This window comes from Megalobrama amblycephala, linkage group LG12 (genome assembly GCF_018812025.1).
Source record: "Megalobrama amblycephala isolate DHTTF-2021 linkage group LG12, ASM1881202v1, whole genome shotgun sequence".
Lineage (NCBI taxonomy): Eukaryota > Metazoa > Chordata > Actinopteri > Cypriniformes > Xenocyprididae > Megalobrama > Megalobrama amblycephala.
In genome coordinates, this window is record NC_063055.1 from 1 (window position 1) to 14,250 (window position 14,250).

At 40.4% G+C, this 14,250-nt stretch overlaps 2 long non-coding RNA genes across 17 annotated transcripts; one reads left to right on the plus strand and one right to left on the minus strand.

The window, feature by feature from the left end:
- Positions 1-294: 294 nt before the first annotated feature.
- On the plus strand, positions 295-8,332 carry LOC125279960. 11 transcript variants are annotated; one of them, XR_007187494.1, is made up of 11 exons: positions 295-323; positions 1,317-1,407; positions 1,497-1,587; positions 2,317-2,373; positions 3,262-3,532; positions 4,227-4,283; positions 5,054-5,324; positions 6,174-6,264; positions 6,354-6,444; positions 7,184-7,240; positions 8,013-8,103. It is a non-coding gene; the product is annotated as an uncharacterized LOC125279960 (long non-coding RNA). The 11 variants fall into 11 exon arrangements; XR_007187489.1 differs by having other exon boundaries at positions 1,317-1,587; XR_007187488.1 differs by lacking the exons at positions 295-323; positions 1,317-1,407 and adding an exon at positions 8,193-8,332 and having other exon boundaries at positions 1,480-1,587.
- Positions 662-8,929, minus strand: LOC125279958. 6 transcript variants are annotated; one of them, XR_007187482.1, is made up of 7 exons: positions 8,883-8,929; positions 7,798-8,361; positions 5,924-5,958; positions 4,858-5,019; positions 3,066-3,227; positions 1,121-2,958; positions 662-903 (listed from the first exon to the last, which is right to left on the minus strand). It is a non-coding gene; the product is annotated as an uncharacterized LOC125279958 (long non-coding RNA). The 6 variants fall into 6 exon arrangements; XR_007187479.1 differs by lacking the exon at positions 5,924-5,958 and adding an exon at positions 6,032-6,066 and having other exon boundaries at positions 8,883-8,928; XR_007187480.1 differs by having other exon boundaries at positions 1,175-2,958; positions 4,858-5,402; positions 8,883-8,925.
- Between the last annotated feature and the right edge of the window lie 5,321 nt (positions 8,930-14,250).

Sequence of the window (14,250 nt, forward strand, 5' to 3'; positions counted from 1 at the left end):
TCAAGCCTATCTGCTGTTTTATCTTAAATTGTTCAATTCTGAATTGTAATGATACACTCTCTCTCTCTTTCACAAACACACACACACTCACACACACAAACTGGCTGGAAAACTGTTTTTATAAAGACTTGCATTTCCTTTTTGCTAAAAAGACAATTGATTTCACAGGTTATTTCATTTGGATGTATTTTTTCTATCTATTTTCTATCTATTTTTTTTCTTTATCTCTAACTAACTATCTATCATCTATCTATCTATCTATTCCAGGATATTACCCTTGGCTTCTCGTCGCCCCTCCTGGATAAAACTGTGAATAGCCATGTGTAAGAAACTGCTAAGAATTCCAATATTTTAGCAGAAAATAACACACACACTCTCTCTCTCTCTCTCTCTCTCTCTCTCTCTTTCACACACACACACACACACACACTCTCTCTATCTCTCTCTCTCTCTTTCACAAACACACACACACAAACTGGCTGGAAAACTGTTTTTATAAAGACTTGTATTACCTTTTTGCTACCTTTTATTCTTTGCATCCGCCAGTCACGACCTTCGACCTTTTGGAACGTCTTAGGCCTATCTTTCGATTTTTAGACTTCATTTGATTTACAGTAGTTATTCGTACGTTTTATTATTGCAAGATGCCAACCAGCATATCCGCCAGTCTTGACCTTTGACCTTTTGGCCACTTAGAGTGGAATTTTCAAGATGGATTCGATTTATAGTACTTTATTAGCATCCAATTTAATACAATATTTAACTACTCAACAGAACAAAGCCAATCTGGGCAGTGACTAAGAACAGAACGTTTTAAGCTCATTTTAGACAACCAAACAAACAAACAGATTGCGGCGGTCAATCAAACAACCCGTCTCACAGGCCTACTCAGGATAACCCGACCTAAAACTGACCCCTAAACCTAACCGTCTCACAGGCCTACTCAGGATAACCCGACCTAAAACTGACCCTAAACCTAACCGTCTCACAGGCCTACTCAGGATAACCCGACCTAAAACTGACCCTAAACCTAACCGTCTCACAGGCCTACTCAGGATAACCCGACCTAAAACTGACCCTAAACCTAACCGTCTCACAGGCCTACTCAGGATAACCCGACCTAAAACTGACCCTAAACCTAACCGTCTCACAGACCTACTCAGGATAACCCGACCTAAAACTGACCCTAAACCTAACCGTCTCACAGGCCTACTCAGGATAACCCGACCTAAAACTGACCCTAAACCTAACCGTCTCACAGACCTACTCAGGATAACCCGACCTAAAATTTACCCTAGCAACATCCTGTCTTCCAGACATCCACGCTACCTGAAAGAAGACAGCTTTCTGAATCCAACGATACCAGTTATGTGCACGTCGGACCTCCGCTTCAAAAGATACGGCCAGGTAAGCTTTGGCCAATCAGATCGCATATGCTAATGAAGGTGGAACCAATGAGGGTGAAACTCGCTTTTATCTATATACCTGTCTTCCAGACATCCACGCTACCTGAAAGAAGACAGATTTCTGAATCCAACGATACCACTTATGTGCACGTCGGACCTCCGCTTCAAAAGATACGGCCAGGTAAGCTTCGGCCAATCAGATCGCATATGCTAATGAGGGTCGAATTAATGAGGGTGAAACTCGCTTTTACCTATATACCTACTCGCAGTTAACCCCAGACTAGCCCCTAACCCAAACCTCAGAGCTGCTAACCCTAGCCTCACTAACCCTTAACCTACTCGCAGTTAACCCCCAGACTAGCCCCTAACCCAAACCTCAGAGCTGCTAGCCCTAGCCTCACTAACCCTTAACCCAATTAACTCCTCACCCCACCAACTTTAAACATGCTAGTCCCTATGCTCCATAAACCTTCATTAACACAAAACTTCATCAAACTCTGCACAGAAATATCGTAAAACTAATCTCTATCCATCCATCCATCCATCCATCCATCCATCCATCCATACCAGCACCCAACACTTTACACAACCTTTGAGAGGAACAATATGTTCTTCCTTTACATGTTCAATAGTCTAAATTGCTCAAGCCTATCTGCTGTTTTATCTTAAATTGTTCAATTCTGAATTGTAATGATACACTCTCTCTCTCTTTCACAAACACACACACACTCACACACACAAACTGGCTGGAAAACTGTTTTTATAAAGACTTGCATTTCCTTTTTGCTAAAAAGACAATTGATTTCACAGGTTATTTCATTTGGATGTATTTTTTCTATCTATTTTCTATCTATTTTTTTTCTTTATTCTCTAACTAACTATCTATCATCTATCTATCTATCTATTCCAGGATATTACCCTTGGCTTCTCGTCGCCCTCTCCTGGATAAAACTGTGAATAGCCATGTGTAAGAAACTGCTAAGAATTCCAATATTTTAGCAGAAAATAACACACACACTCTCTCTCTCTCTCTCTCTCTCTCTCTCTCTCTTTCACACACACACACACACACACACTCTCTCTATCTCTCTCTCTCTCTTTCACAAACACACACACACAAACTGGCTGGAAAACTGTTTTTATAAAGACTTGTATTACCTTTTTGCTACCTTTTATTCTTTGCATCCGCCAGTCACGACCTTCGACCTTTTGGGAACGTCTTAGGCCTATCTTTCGATTTTTAGACTTCATTTGATTTACAGTAGTTATTCGTACGTTTTATTATTGCAAGATGCCAACCAGGCCATATCCGCCAGTCTTGACCTTTGACCTTTTGGCCACTTAGAGTGGAATTTTCAAGATGGATTCGATTTATAGTACTTTATTAGCATCCAATTTAATACAATATTTAACTACTCAACAGAACAAAGCCAATCTGGGCAGTGACTAAGAACAGAACGTTTTAAGCTCATTTTAGACAACCAAACAAACAAACAGATTGCGGCGGTCAATCAAACAACCCGTCTCACAGGCCTACTCAGGATAACCCGACCTAAAACTGACCCTAAAACCTAACCGTCTCACAGGCCTACTCAGATAACCCGACCTAAACTGACCCTAAACCTAACCGTCTCACAGGCCTACTCAGGATAACCCGACCTAAAACTGACCCTAAACCTAACCGTCTCACAGGCCTACTCAGGATAACCCGACCTAAAACTGACCCTAAACCTAACCGTCTCACAGGCCTACTCAGGATAACCCGACCTAAAACTGACCCTAAACCTAACCGTCTCACAGACCTACTCAGGATAACCCGACCTAAAATTTACCCTAGCAACATCCTGTCTTCCAGACATCCACGCTACCTGAAAGAAGACAGCTTTCTGAATCCAACGATACCAGTTATGTGCACGTCGGACCTCCGCTTCAAAAGATACGGCCAGGTAAGCTTTGGCCAATCAGATCGCATATGCTAATGAAGGTGGAACCAATGAGGGTGAAACTCGCTTTTATCTATATACCTGTCTTCCAGACATCCACGCTACCTGAAAGAAGACAGATTTCTGAATCCAACGATACCACTTATGTGCACGTCGGACCTCCGCTTCAAAAGATACGGCCAGGTAAGCTTCGGCCAATCAGATCGCATATGCTAATGAGGGTCGAATTAATGAGGGTGAAACTCGCTTTTACCTATATACCTAACCCTAACCCTAACCCTAACCCTAACCCTAACCCTAACCCTAACCCTAACCCAACCCTAACCTAACCCTAACCCTAACCTCAGAGCTGCTAGCCCTAGCCTCACTAACCCTTAACCCAATTAACTCCTCACCCCACCAACTTTAAACATGCTAGTCCCTATGCTCCATAAACCTTCATTAACACAAAACTTCATCAAACTCTGCACAGAAATATCGTAAAACTAATCTCTATCCATCCATCCATCCATCCATCCATCCATCCATACCAGCACCCAACACTTTACACAACCTTTGAGAGGAACAATATGTTCTTCCTTTACATGTTCAATAGTCTAAATTGCTCAAGCCTATCTGCTGTTTTATCTTAAATTGTTCAATTCTGAATTGTAATGATACACTCTCTCTCTCTTTCACAAACACACACACACTCACACACACAAACTGGCTGGAAAACTGTTTTTATAAAGACTTGCATTTCCTTTTTGCTAAAAAGACAATTGATTTCACAGGTTATTTCATTTGGATGTATTTTTTCTATCTATTTTCTATCTATTTTTTTTCTTTATTCTCTAACTATCTATCCATCATCTATCTATCTATCTATCTATTCCAGGATATTACCCTTGGCTTCTCGTCGCCCTCTCCTGGATAAAACTGTGAATAGCCATGTGTAAGAAACTGCTAAGAATTCCAATATTTTAGCAGAAAATAACACACACACTCTCTCTCTCTTTCACACACACACACACACACACACACACACACACTCACTCTATCTCTCTCTCTCTCTTTCACAAACACACACACACAAACTGGCTGGAAAACTGTTTTTATAAAGACTTGTATTACCTTTTTGCTACCTTTTATTCTTTGCATCCGCCAGTCACGACCTTCGACCTTTTGGGAACGTCTTAGGCCTATCTTTCGATTTTTAGACTTCATTTGATTTACAGTAGTTATTACGTACGTTTTATTATTGCAAGATGCCAACCAGGCCATATCCGCCAGTCTTGACCTTTGACCTTTTGGCCACTTAGAGTGGAATTTTCAAGATGGATTCGATTTATAGTACTTTATTAGCATCCAATTTAATACAATATTTAACTACTCAACAGAACAAAGCCAATCTGGGCAGTGACTAAGAACAGAACGTTTTAAGCTCATTTTAGACAACCAAACAAACAAACAGATTGCGGCGGTCAATCAAACAACCCGTCTCACAGGCCTACTCAGGATAACCCGACCTAAAACTGACCCTAAACCTAACCGTCTCACAGGCCTACTCAGGATAACCCGACCTAAAACTGACCCTAAACCTAACCGTCTCACAGACCTACTCAGGATAACCCGACCTAAAACTGACCCTAAACCTAACCGTCTCACAGACCTACTCAGGATAACCCGACCTAAAATTTACCCTAGCAACATCCTGTCTTCCAGACATCCACGCTACCTGAAAGAAGACAGCTTTCTGAATCCAACGATACCAGTTATGTGCACGTCGGACCTCCGCTTCAAAAGATACGGCCAGGTAAGCTTTGGCCAATCAGATCGCATATGCTAATGAAGGTGGAACCAATGAGGGTGAAACTCGCTTTTATCTATATACCTGTCTTCCAGACATCCACGCTACCTGAAAGAAGACAGATTTCTGAATCCAACGATACCACTTATGTGCACGTCGGACCTCCGCTTCAAAAGATACGGCCAGGTAAGCTTCGGCCAATCAGATCGCATATGCTAATGAGGGTCGAATTAATGAGGGTGAAACTCGCTTTTACCTATATACCTAACCCTAACCTAACCTACTCAGGATAACCCGACCTAAAACTGACCCTAAACCTAACCGTCTCACAGACCTACTCAGGATAACCCGACCTAAAACTGACCCTAAACCTAACCGTCTCACAGGCCTACTCAGGATAACCCGACCTAAAACTGACCCTAAACCTAACCGTCTCACAGACCTACTCAGGATAACCCGACCTAAAACTGACCCTAAACCTAACCGTCTCACAGACCTACTCAGGATAACCCGACCTAAAACTGACCCTAAACCTAACCGTCTCACAGACCTACTCAGGATAACCCGACCTAAAACTGACCCTAAACCTAACCGTCTCACAGGCCTACTCAGGATAACCCGACCTAAAACTGACCCTAAACCTAACCGTCTCACAGGCCTACTCAGGATAACCCGACCTAAAACTGACCCTAAACCTAACCGTCTCACAGGCCTACTCAGGATAACCCGACCTAAAACTGACCCTAAACCTAACCGTCTCACAGACCTACTCAGGATAACCCGACCTAAAACTGACCCTAAACCTAACCGTCTCACAGACCTACTCAGGATAACCCGACCTAAAACTGACCCTAAACCTAACCGTCTCACAGGCCTACTCAGGATAACCCGACCTAAAACTGACCCTAAACCTAACCGTCTCACAGGCCTACTCAGGATAACCCGACCTAAAACTGACCCTAAACCTAACCGTCTCACTGACCTACTCAGGATAACCCGACTTAAAATTTACCCTAGCAACATCCTGTCTTCCAGACATCCACGCTACCTGAAAGAAGACAGCTTTCTGAATCCAACGATACCAGTTATGTGCACGTCGGACCTCCGCTTCAAAAGATACGGCCAGGTAAGCTTTGGCCAATCAGATCGCATATGCTAATGAAGGTGGAACCAATGAGGGTGAAACTCGCTTTTATCTATATACCTGTCTTCCAGACATCCACGCTACCTGAAAGAAGACAGATTTCTGAATCCAACGATACCACTTATGTGCACGTCGGACCTCCGCTTCAAAAGATACGGCCAGGTAAGCTTCGGCCAATCAGATCGCATATGCTAATGAGGGTCGAATTAATGAGGGTGAAACTCGCTTTTACCTATATACCTAACCCTAACCCTAACCCTAACCCTAACACTAGCCCCTAACCCAAACCTCAGAGCTGCTAACCCTAGCCTCACTAACCCTTAACCTACTCGCAGTTAACCCCCAGACTAGCCCCTAACCCAAACCTCAGAGCTGCTAGCCCTAGCCTCACTAACCCTTAACCCAATTAACTCCTCACCCCACCAACTTTAAACATGCTAGTCCCTATGCTCCATAAACCTTCATTAACACAAAACTTCATCAAACTCTGCACAGAAATATCGTAAAACTAATCTCTATCCATCCATCCATCCATCCATCCATCCATCCATCCATACCAGCACCCAACACTTTACACAACCTTTGAGAGGAACAATATGTTCTTCCTTTACATGTTCAATAGTCTAAATTGCTCAAGCCTATCTGCTGTTTTATCTTAAATTGTTCAATTCTGAATTGTAATGATACACTCTCTCTCTCTTTCACAAACACACACACACTCACACACACAAACTGGCTGGAAAACTGTTTTTATAAAGACTTGCATTTCCTTTTTGCTAAAAAGACAATTGATTTCACAGGTTATTTCATTTGGATGTATTTTTTCTATCTATTTTCTATCTATTTTTTTTTCTTTATTCTCTAACTAACTATCTATCATCTATCTATCTATCTATTCCAGGATATTACCCTTGGCTTCTCGTCGCCCTCTCCTGGATAAAACTGTGAATAGCCATGTGTAAGAAACTGCTAAGAATTCCAATATTTTAGCAGAAAATAACACACACACTCTCTCTCTCTTTCACACACACACACACACACACACACACACACACACACACTCTATCTCTCTCTCTCTCTTTCACAAACACACACACACAAACTGGCTGGAAAACTGTTTTTATAAAGACTTGTATTACCTTTTTGCTACCTTTTATTCTTTGCATCCGCCAGTCACGACCTTCGACCTTTTGGGAACGTCTTAGGCCTATCTTTCGATTTTTAGACTTCATTTGATTTACAGTAGTTATTACGTACGTTTTATTATTGCAAGATGCCAACCAGGCCATATCCGCCAGTCTTGACCTTTGACCTTTTGGCCACTTAGAGTGGAATTTTCAAGATGGATTCGATTTATAGTACTTTATTAGCATCCAATTTAATACAATATTTAACTACTCAACAGAACAAAGCCAATCTGGGCAGTGACTAAGAACAGAACGTTTTAAGCTCATTTTAGACAACCAAACAAACAAACAGATTGCGGCGGTCAATCAAACAACCCGTCTCACAGACCTACTCAGGATAACCCGACCTAAAACTGACCCTAAACCTAACCGTCTCACAGACCTACTCAGGATAACCCGACCTAAAACTGACCCTAAACCTAACCGTCTCACAGGCCTACTCAGGATAACCCGACCTAAAACTGACCCTAAACCTAACCGTCTCACAGACCTACTCAGGATAACCCGACCTAAAATTTACCCTAGCAACATCCTGTCTTCCAGACATCCACGCTACCTGAAAGAAGACAGCTTTCTGAATCCAACGATACCAGTTATGTGCACGTCGGACCTCCGCTTCAAAAGATACGGCCAGGTAAGCTTTGGCCAATCAGATCGCATATGCTAATGAAGGTGGAACCAATGAGGGTGAAACTCGCTTTTATCTATATACCTGTCTTCCAGACATCCACGCTACCTGAAAGAAGACAGATTTCTGAATCCAACGATACCACTTATGTGCACGTCGGACCTCCGCTTCAAAAGATACGGCCAGGTAAGCTTCGGCCAATCAGATCGCATATGCTAATGAGGGTCGAATTAATGAGGGTGAAACTCGCTTTTACCTATATACCTAACCCTAACCTAACCTACTCAGGATAACCCGACCTAAAACTGACCCTAAACCTAACCGTCTCACAGACCTACTCAGGATAACCCGACCTAAAACTGACCCTAAACCTAACCGTCTCACAGGCCTACTCAGGATAACCCGACCTAAAACTGACCCTAAACCTAACCGTCTCACAGACCTACTCAGGATAACCCGACCTAAAACTGACCCTAAACCTAACCGTCTCACAGACCTACTCAGGATAACCCGACCTAAAACTGACCCTAAACCTAACCGTCTCACAGACCTACTCAGGATAACCCGACCTAAAACTGACCCTAAACCTAACCGTCTCACAGGCCTACTCAGGATAACCCGACCTAAAACTGACCCTAAACCTAACCGTCTCACAGGCCTACTCAGGATAACCCGACCTAAAACTGACCCTAAACCTAACCGTCTCACAGGCCTACTCAGAATAACCCGACCTAAAACTGACCCTAAACCTAACCGTCTCACAGACCTACTCAGGATAACCCGACCTAAAACTGACCCTAAACCTAACCGTCTCACAGACCTACTCAGGATAACCCGACCTAAAACTGACCCTAAACCTAACCGTCTCACAGGCCTACTCAGGATAACCCGACCTAAAACTGACCCTAAACCTAACCGTCTCACAGGCCTACTCAGGATAACCCGACCTAAAACTGACCCTAAACCTAACCGTCTCACTGACCTACTCAGGATAACCCGACTTAAAATTTACCCTAGCAACATCCTGTCTTCCAGACATCCACGCTACCTGAAAGACGACAGCTTTCTGAATCCAACGATACCAGTTATGTGCACGTCGGACCTCCGCTTCAAAAGATACGGCCAGGTAAGCTTTGGCCAATCAGATCGCATATGCTAATGAAGGTGGAACCAATGAGGGTGAAACTCGCTTTTATCTATATACCTGTCTTCCAGACATCCACGCTACCTGAAAGAAGACAGATTTCTGAATCCAACGATACCACTTATGTGCACGTCGGACCTCCGCTTCAAAAGATACGGCCAGGTAAGCTTCGGCCAATCAGATCGCATATGCTAATGAGGGTCGAATTAATGAGGGTGAAACTCGCTTTTACCTATATACCTAACCCTAACCCTAACCCTAACCCTAACCCTACGCACTCTAACCCTCGCACTCTAACCTTCGCTTAGATAAAATAAAACTGTATAAATGACAATATTTAAAGCTTTTATTTATTCTCAAAAATTACTGAAACATTTACACGAAAACAAACAATTACAAATGATTACATAAACAAAAACATGAACATTTATTTAAAGAGGGAAGAAACCAAAGTGCGTCGTGGACCTTGTGGAGCTGCAAACAATGGCTGATGGATTATCTCTGGTGTTTTTCGCTAAGCATGATTCAGGGAGAAAATGGCAGGAAAAGATCACCAGGATGCAGGCCCTCAATGGATTTGGAGGATGGACAAGTGAACAAGTTGTAGGTAAGGACCCAGGCTGAGCCAATGGCCCAGGGTGACAGGATGACTTTGCAACCCAAGATGGAGGGAGAAAGGACAACAATAGAGCCAAAGGGGTGGACAGACAAGGCAAGGACAAGGAAGGCAAAGCCATAGGACAGGAAGTCCGTGTCAAAACCAGGGTGATGGTTAGGTACTCGAGTCAAAGCCAGGGGGATTGACACACCGAGGCACAATTGGCATACAGGAAGCCCAATCTAGTTGCAGCAGTAAAACTTGAATAAATCAAAAGTGACAAATACTCAGGGAAAGAACAAAAATTAATTAGATGGAAAAACAGACAAGGAAATAAATGGAGTACATATATATACAGACACAGAGTCAACATAAAACAGGTTGATACAATAGGTTGCCATGTTAACATACAAGAAACTTATCAATAGAACAGACGCTAAGACAGGAAATTTACAGGAACTGGGACCAAAATAAAATAAAAACCTGACAATTACTTAATTTTACATAAGTCATTTTGAACATTTGAATTATGTAAAATTACAAATAATACAAAGGAGCCTATGGGCACAAGAATAAAGGTAAATAAATTAAGATGTTAGGTGGAAAAAAAGAAAAAGGTTAATGGACTTTAAAAATTAACACTGCAACAAGACAGGGAACCTTAAAAGATACTTCAAAATGAAAGCATAAATACAAAACAAGGCCTAACAAAATACATACAAGTCAGTTTACAAATAGCCACTCTCAAAAAAAAAAAAAAAAAAAAAAAAAAAAAAAAAAAAAAATTTACAATATAAGAAAGAGCTTACACAGCAGACAAAGACATAAGTGAAGGGAATATATATATATAAAATAAAAAAAAGACAATGCAAGGCATTAACACTAAAAAGCCATAAAGTACAAAGGGACAAAAAAAAAAAAAAAATTTGAAAATGCATTACTAAATTTAGATAAATACGCATAAAAACAATGGTATAAGAGGGGGAAAAAAAGAAGAAAAAGAAATAGGTATATTATAAGTTATTATAGATAAATCCAAACAGGCTAAATGAAATTACATCAGACACAAATACAAATGTGCACAGAGGTCATAGAGAATCACAAAATTTAAATAAAAAGGGCTTAGTAAGACAAACATTACTGCTAATATACAGAAGGCAGAGAATGAAAAGAAGTGCATAAATATACAAAAGACAATAACCGTAAAGACAAGAGGATTTATACAGTACACTTTTAAAAAAATGCAACAGTTAAAAATAGAAAAGGGCATAAGTCAAGACAATGGGTACAGGGCCATAAAACATAATGGCCAATACAAAGAGCATAAATGAAAGTATATAAAAAAAAAAAAATTAAAAAAAAAAAAAAAAATAAAAAAAAAAGACAAAGAAATAGGCTTGGAAAACAAATTACAGACAAGAGCGGGGATAAATACAAAAAGGTTACTGTGACAAAGGACATACAAGTCTTAAACTGGAATACAAGAAGGTGAAGGCATAAATGTAAAAAAAAAAAAAAAAAAAAAACAGCAAATAAGGTGTTTTACAAAGCAATTACTTGCATACCTCCAGAAAGTAACAAAAATAGGCATTAAGGTAGTGAACATCTGCTCTGATTGCATTACTGAGGAGAAACATGGCACACTTTTACAAGTACAATGCTCCTTCTCTGCAGTAACATTTCTTGAACAAGTGTTTTGAGGTAGGGGTGTGATTTCAGTGGCAGTCCTTAAAGCCAGTGTAAAAAGCCTTAAATTTGATTGTTTAAAATGACACAAACTGATCTCATTCTACTGGCTCATTTATAAAGGTGTGACTTTGGCATATTGTAGAACAGATGGGCCTCCATATTTAAGGATCATCTTCCGTGTCTTAGTTGCACAAAACACAAAACTTAAACTGCATAGATTTAATGGAGTGGAATAAGGGCACGGGTGCATGAATAAGAGGGACAAAAATGAAAAAGGGTACAGGTAAATTCTCAATACAAATGAGACCAAAGGATTAAAATAAACCCAAAATGGCATAATACAAATGGCTCAATAGGAATAAAAAAAGGCAATTAAATGGGCAAAAAAAAAAAAATCATAAAAAGGAACAAAAAATAAAAAAATAAATAAAAATAAAAATAAATAAATACTAGAACAATTGACATACAGGAATACAAGAGGCCAAAGGTAATACAAAAGTATTAATTTCATATAAAAGCTCAAATAGAAAGGGCCATAAGTAAGTAAGTAATACGCATAAAATATTCATAAATACAAAAAGCGAATGAAGGAATACAAAAAAGGGGCATAAAGTAAAAAAAAAAAAAAAAAGCAGCTTAAAAAGGTGCATACAGGAGGGGATAATTACAAAAATGGGTCAAATGCAAAACAGAACAAAGGCTAAAATAAAGTGGCATAAAACAAAAAAGCTGAAGTACAAAGGGAAATAAAGCCACATTGAAACTATTGTAAGAAGCACTATACAACTACAATTTACAGCAGAACAAATAGGACATAAATACAAATAGTATATGGGGAAAAAGGGGAACAAAGGTATGGAAGCATTATGTTCAATAAACACAGATGAACAACCAAGAATGTGGAGGCAAACATAAATTACAAGAGCTTACACACATATTAACAGAAACTTCTCTAAAGACAGAAACAACAAATGTGGACAGCCTTTGCAAACAGACACTAACAACTTAACATTGCTTCATTAGATGATCACCAATGAGCAACTTTCCCTAAAACTTTTGCATACAGATTGTAAGTTATCAGGTAAATTATCAGTGCTGGTTCTTCTCGATCTCAGTGCTGCGTTTGACACTGTCGATCACAACATTCTTCTTGATAGGCTGGAAAACTGGGTTGGGCTTTCTGGGATGGTTCCTTAAATGGTTCAGGTCATACTTAGAAGGGAGAGGCTATTATGTGAGTATCGGTGACCATAAGTCTGAGTGGACATCCATGACATGCGGAGTCCCTCAAGGTTCAATACTCGCACCCCTCCTGTTCAACCTATATATGCTGCCACTGAGCCAAATAATGAGAAAGAACCAAATTGCATATCACAGCTATGCAGGATGACACCCAGATTTACCTAGCCCTATCACCTAACGACTACAGCCCCATTGACTCCCTGTGCCAGTGCATTGATGAAATTAAAAACTGGATGTGCCTAAACTTCCTTCAGTTAAACAAAGACAAAACTGAAGTCATTGTGTTTGGAAACAAAGATGAAGTTCTCAAAGTGAACACGTACCTTCACTCTAGGGGTCAAACAACTAAAAATCAAGTCAGGAATCTTGGTGTGATTTTGGAGTCAGACCTGAGTTTCAGTAGCCATGTAAAGACAGTAACTAAATCAGCATATTATCATCTCAAAAATATTGCAAGAATTAGATGCTTTGTCTCCAGTCAAGACTTAGAGACACTTGTTCATGCTTTCATCACCAGCAGGGTGGATTATTGTAATGGACTCCTCACTGGCCTTCCCAAAAAGACCATAAGACAGCTGCAGCTCATACAGAATGCTGCTGCCAGGATACTGAGCAGAACCCGAAAACATGAACACATCACACCAGTCCTCAGGTCTTTGCACTGGCTTCCAGTTGCATTTAGAATTGATTTTAAAGTATTGTTACTTGTTTATAAATCACTCAATGGCCTAGGACCTCAATACAATGCAGATATGCTCATAGAATATAAACCTAACAGATCACTCAGATCATCAGGATCAAGTCATTTAGAAATACCAAGGGTTCACTCAAAGCAAGGAGAGTCTGCTTTTAGCTGTTATGCCAGCCGCAGCTGGAACCAGCTTCCAGAACAGATCAGGTGTGCTCCAACAGTAGCCACATTTAAATCCAGACTCAAAACACATCTTTTTACCTATGTATTTGCTGATTGAGCACTGTGCTATGTCCGAACTGTTTGCATTTTATTTTATACGTATTATCTTTTTATTCTTTTAATTCCTTTTCCTGTATCCATTTAATGTATTTTATATCTTTTATATATCATCTTGTTTTCTGACTTTTAATGCATTTTAAATATTGCTGTCTGGTTGAAAGAGCTGGGAGAATTAGGAAGAAAGCATTTGTGATTAGGTTAAAATTTGGTACAAACCATGGGGAAATTTGAGCTGTGGTGCATGGTTAAGATATCTCTGGATTACAGTCAGGACACTTTTCAAAGGGGGAAATTTCCAAAGGGGAAATTTGAACTGCGTTGCATAGATAAGATATCTCCGGAAGGGGGGATTAGGGCTGTGTGGTGCAGTTTGAGGTGTCTTGGCAAAAGGGGAGATTGAAACTTTGTGTATCAGTTTGAAGTGCCTTAACAGGTAGCAGTCCTGTCGTGTGAGGAAGATCCATTCAGATCTGCTCTAATGGATAGATCCGTTTAGATCCACTCTGA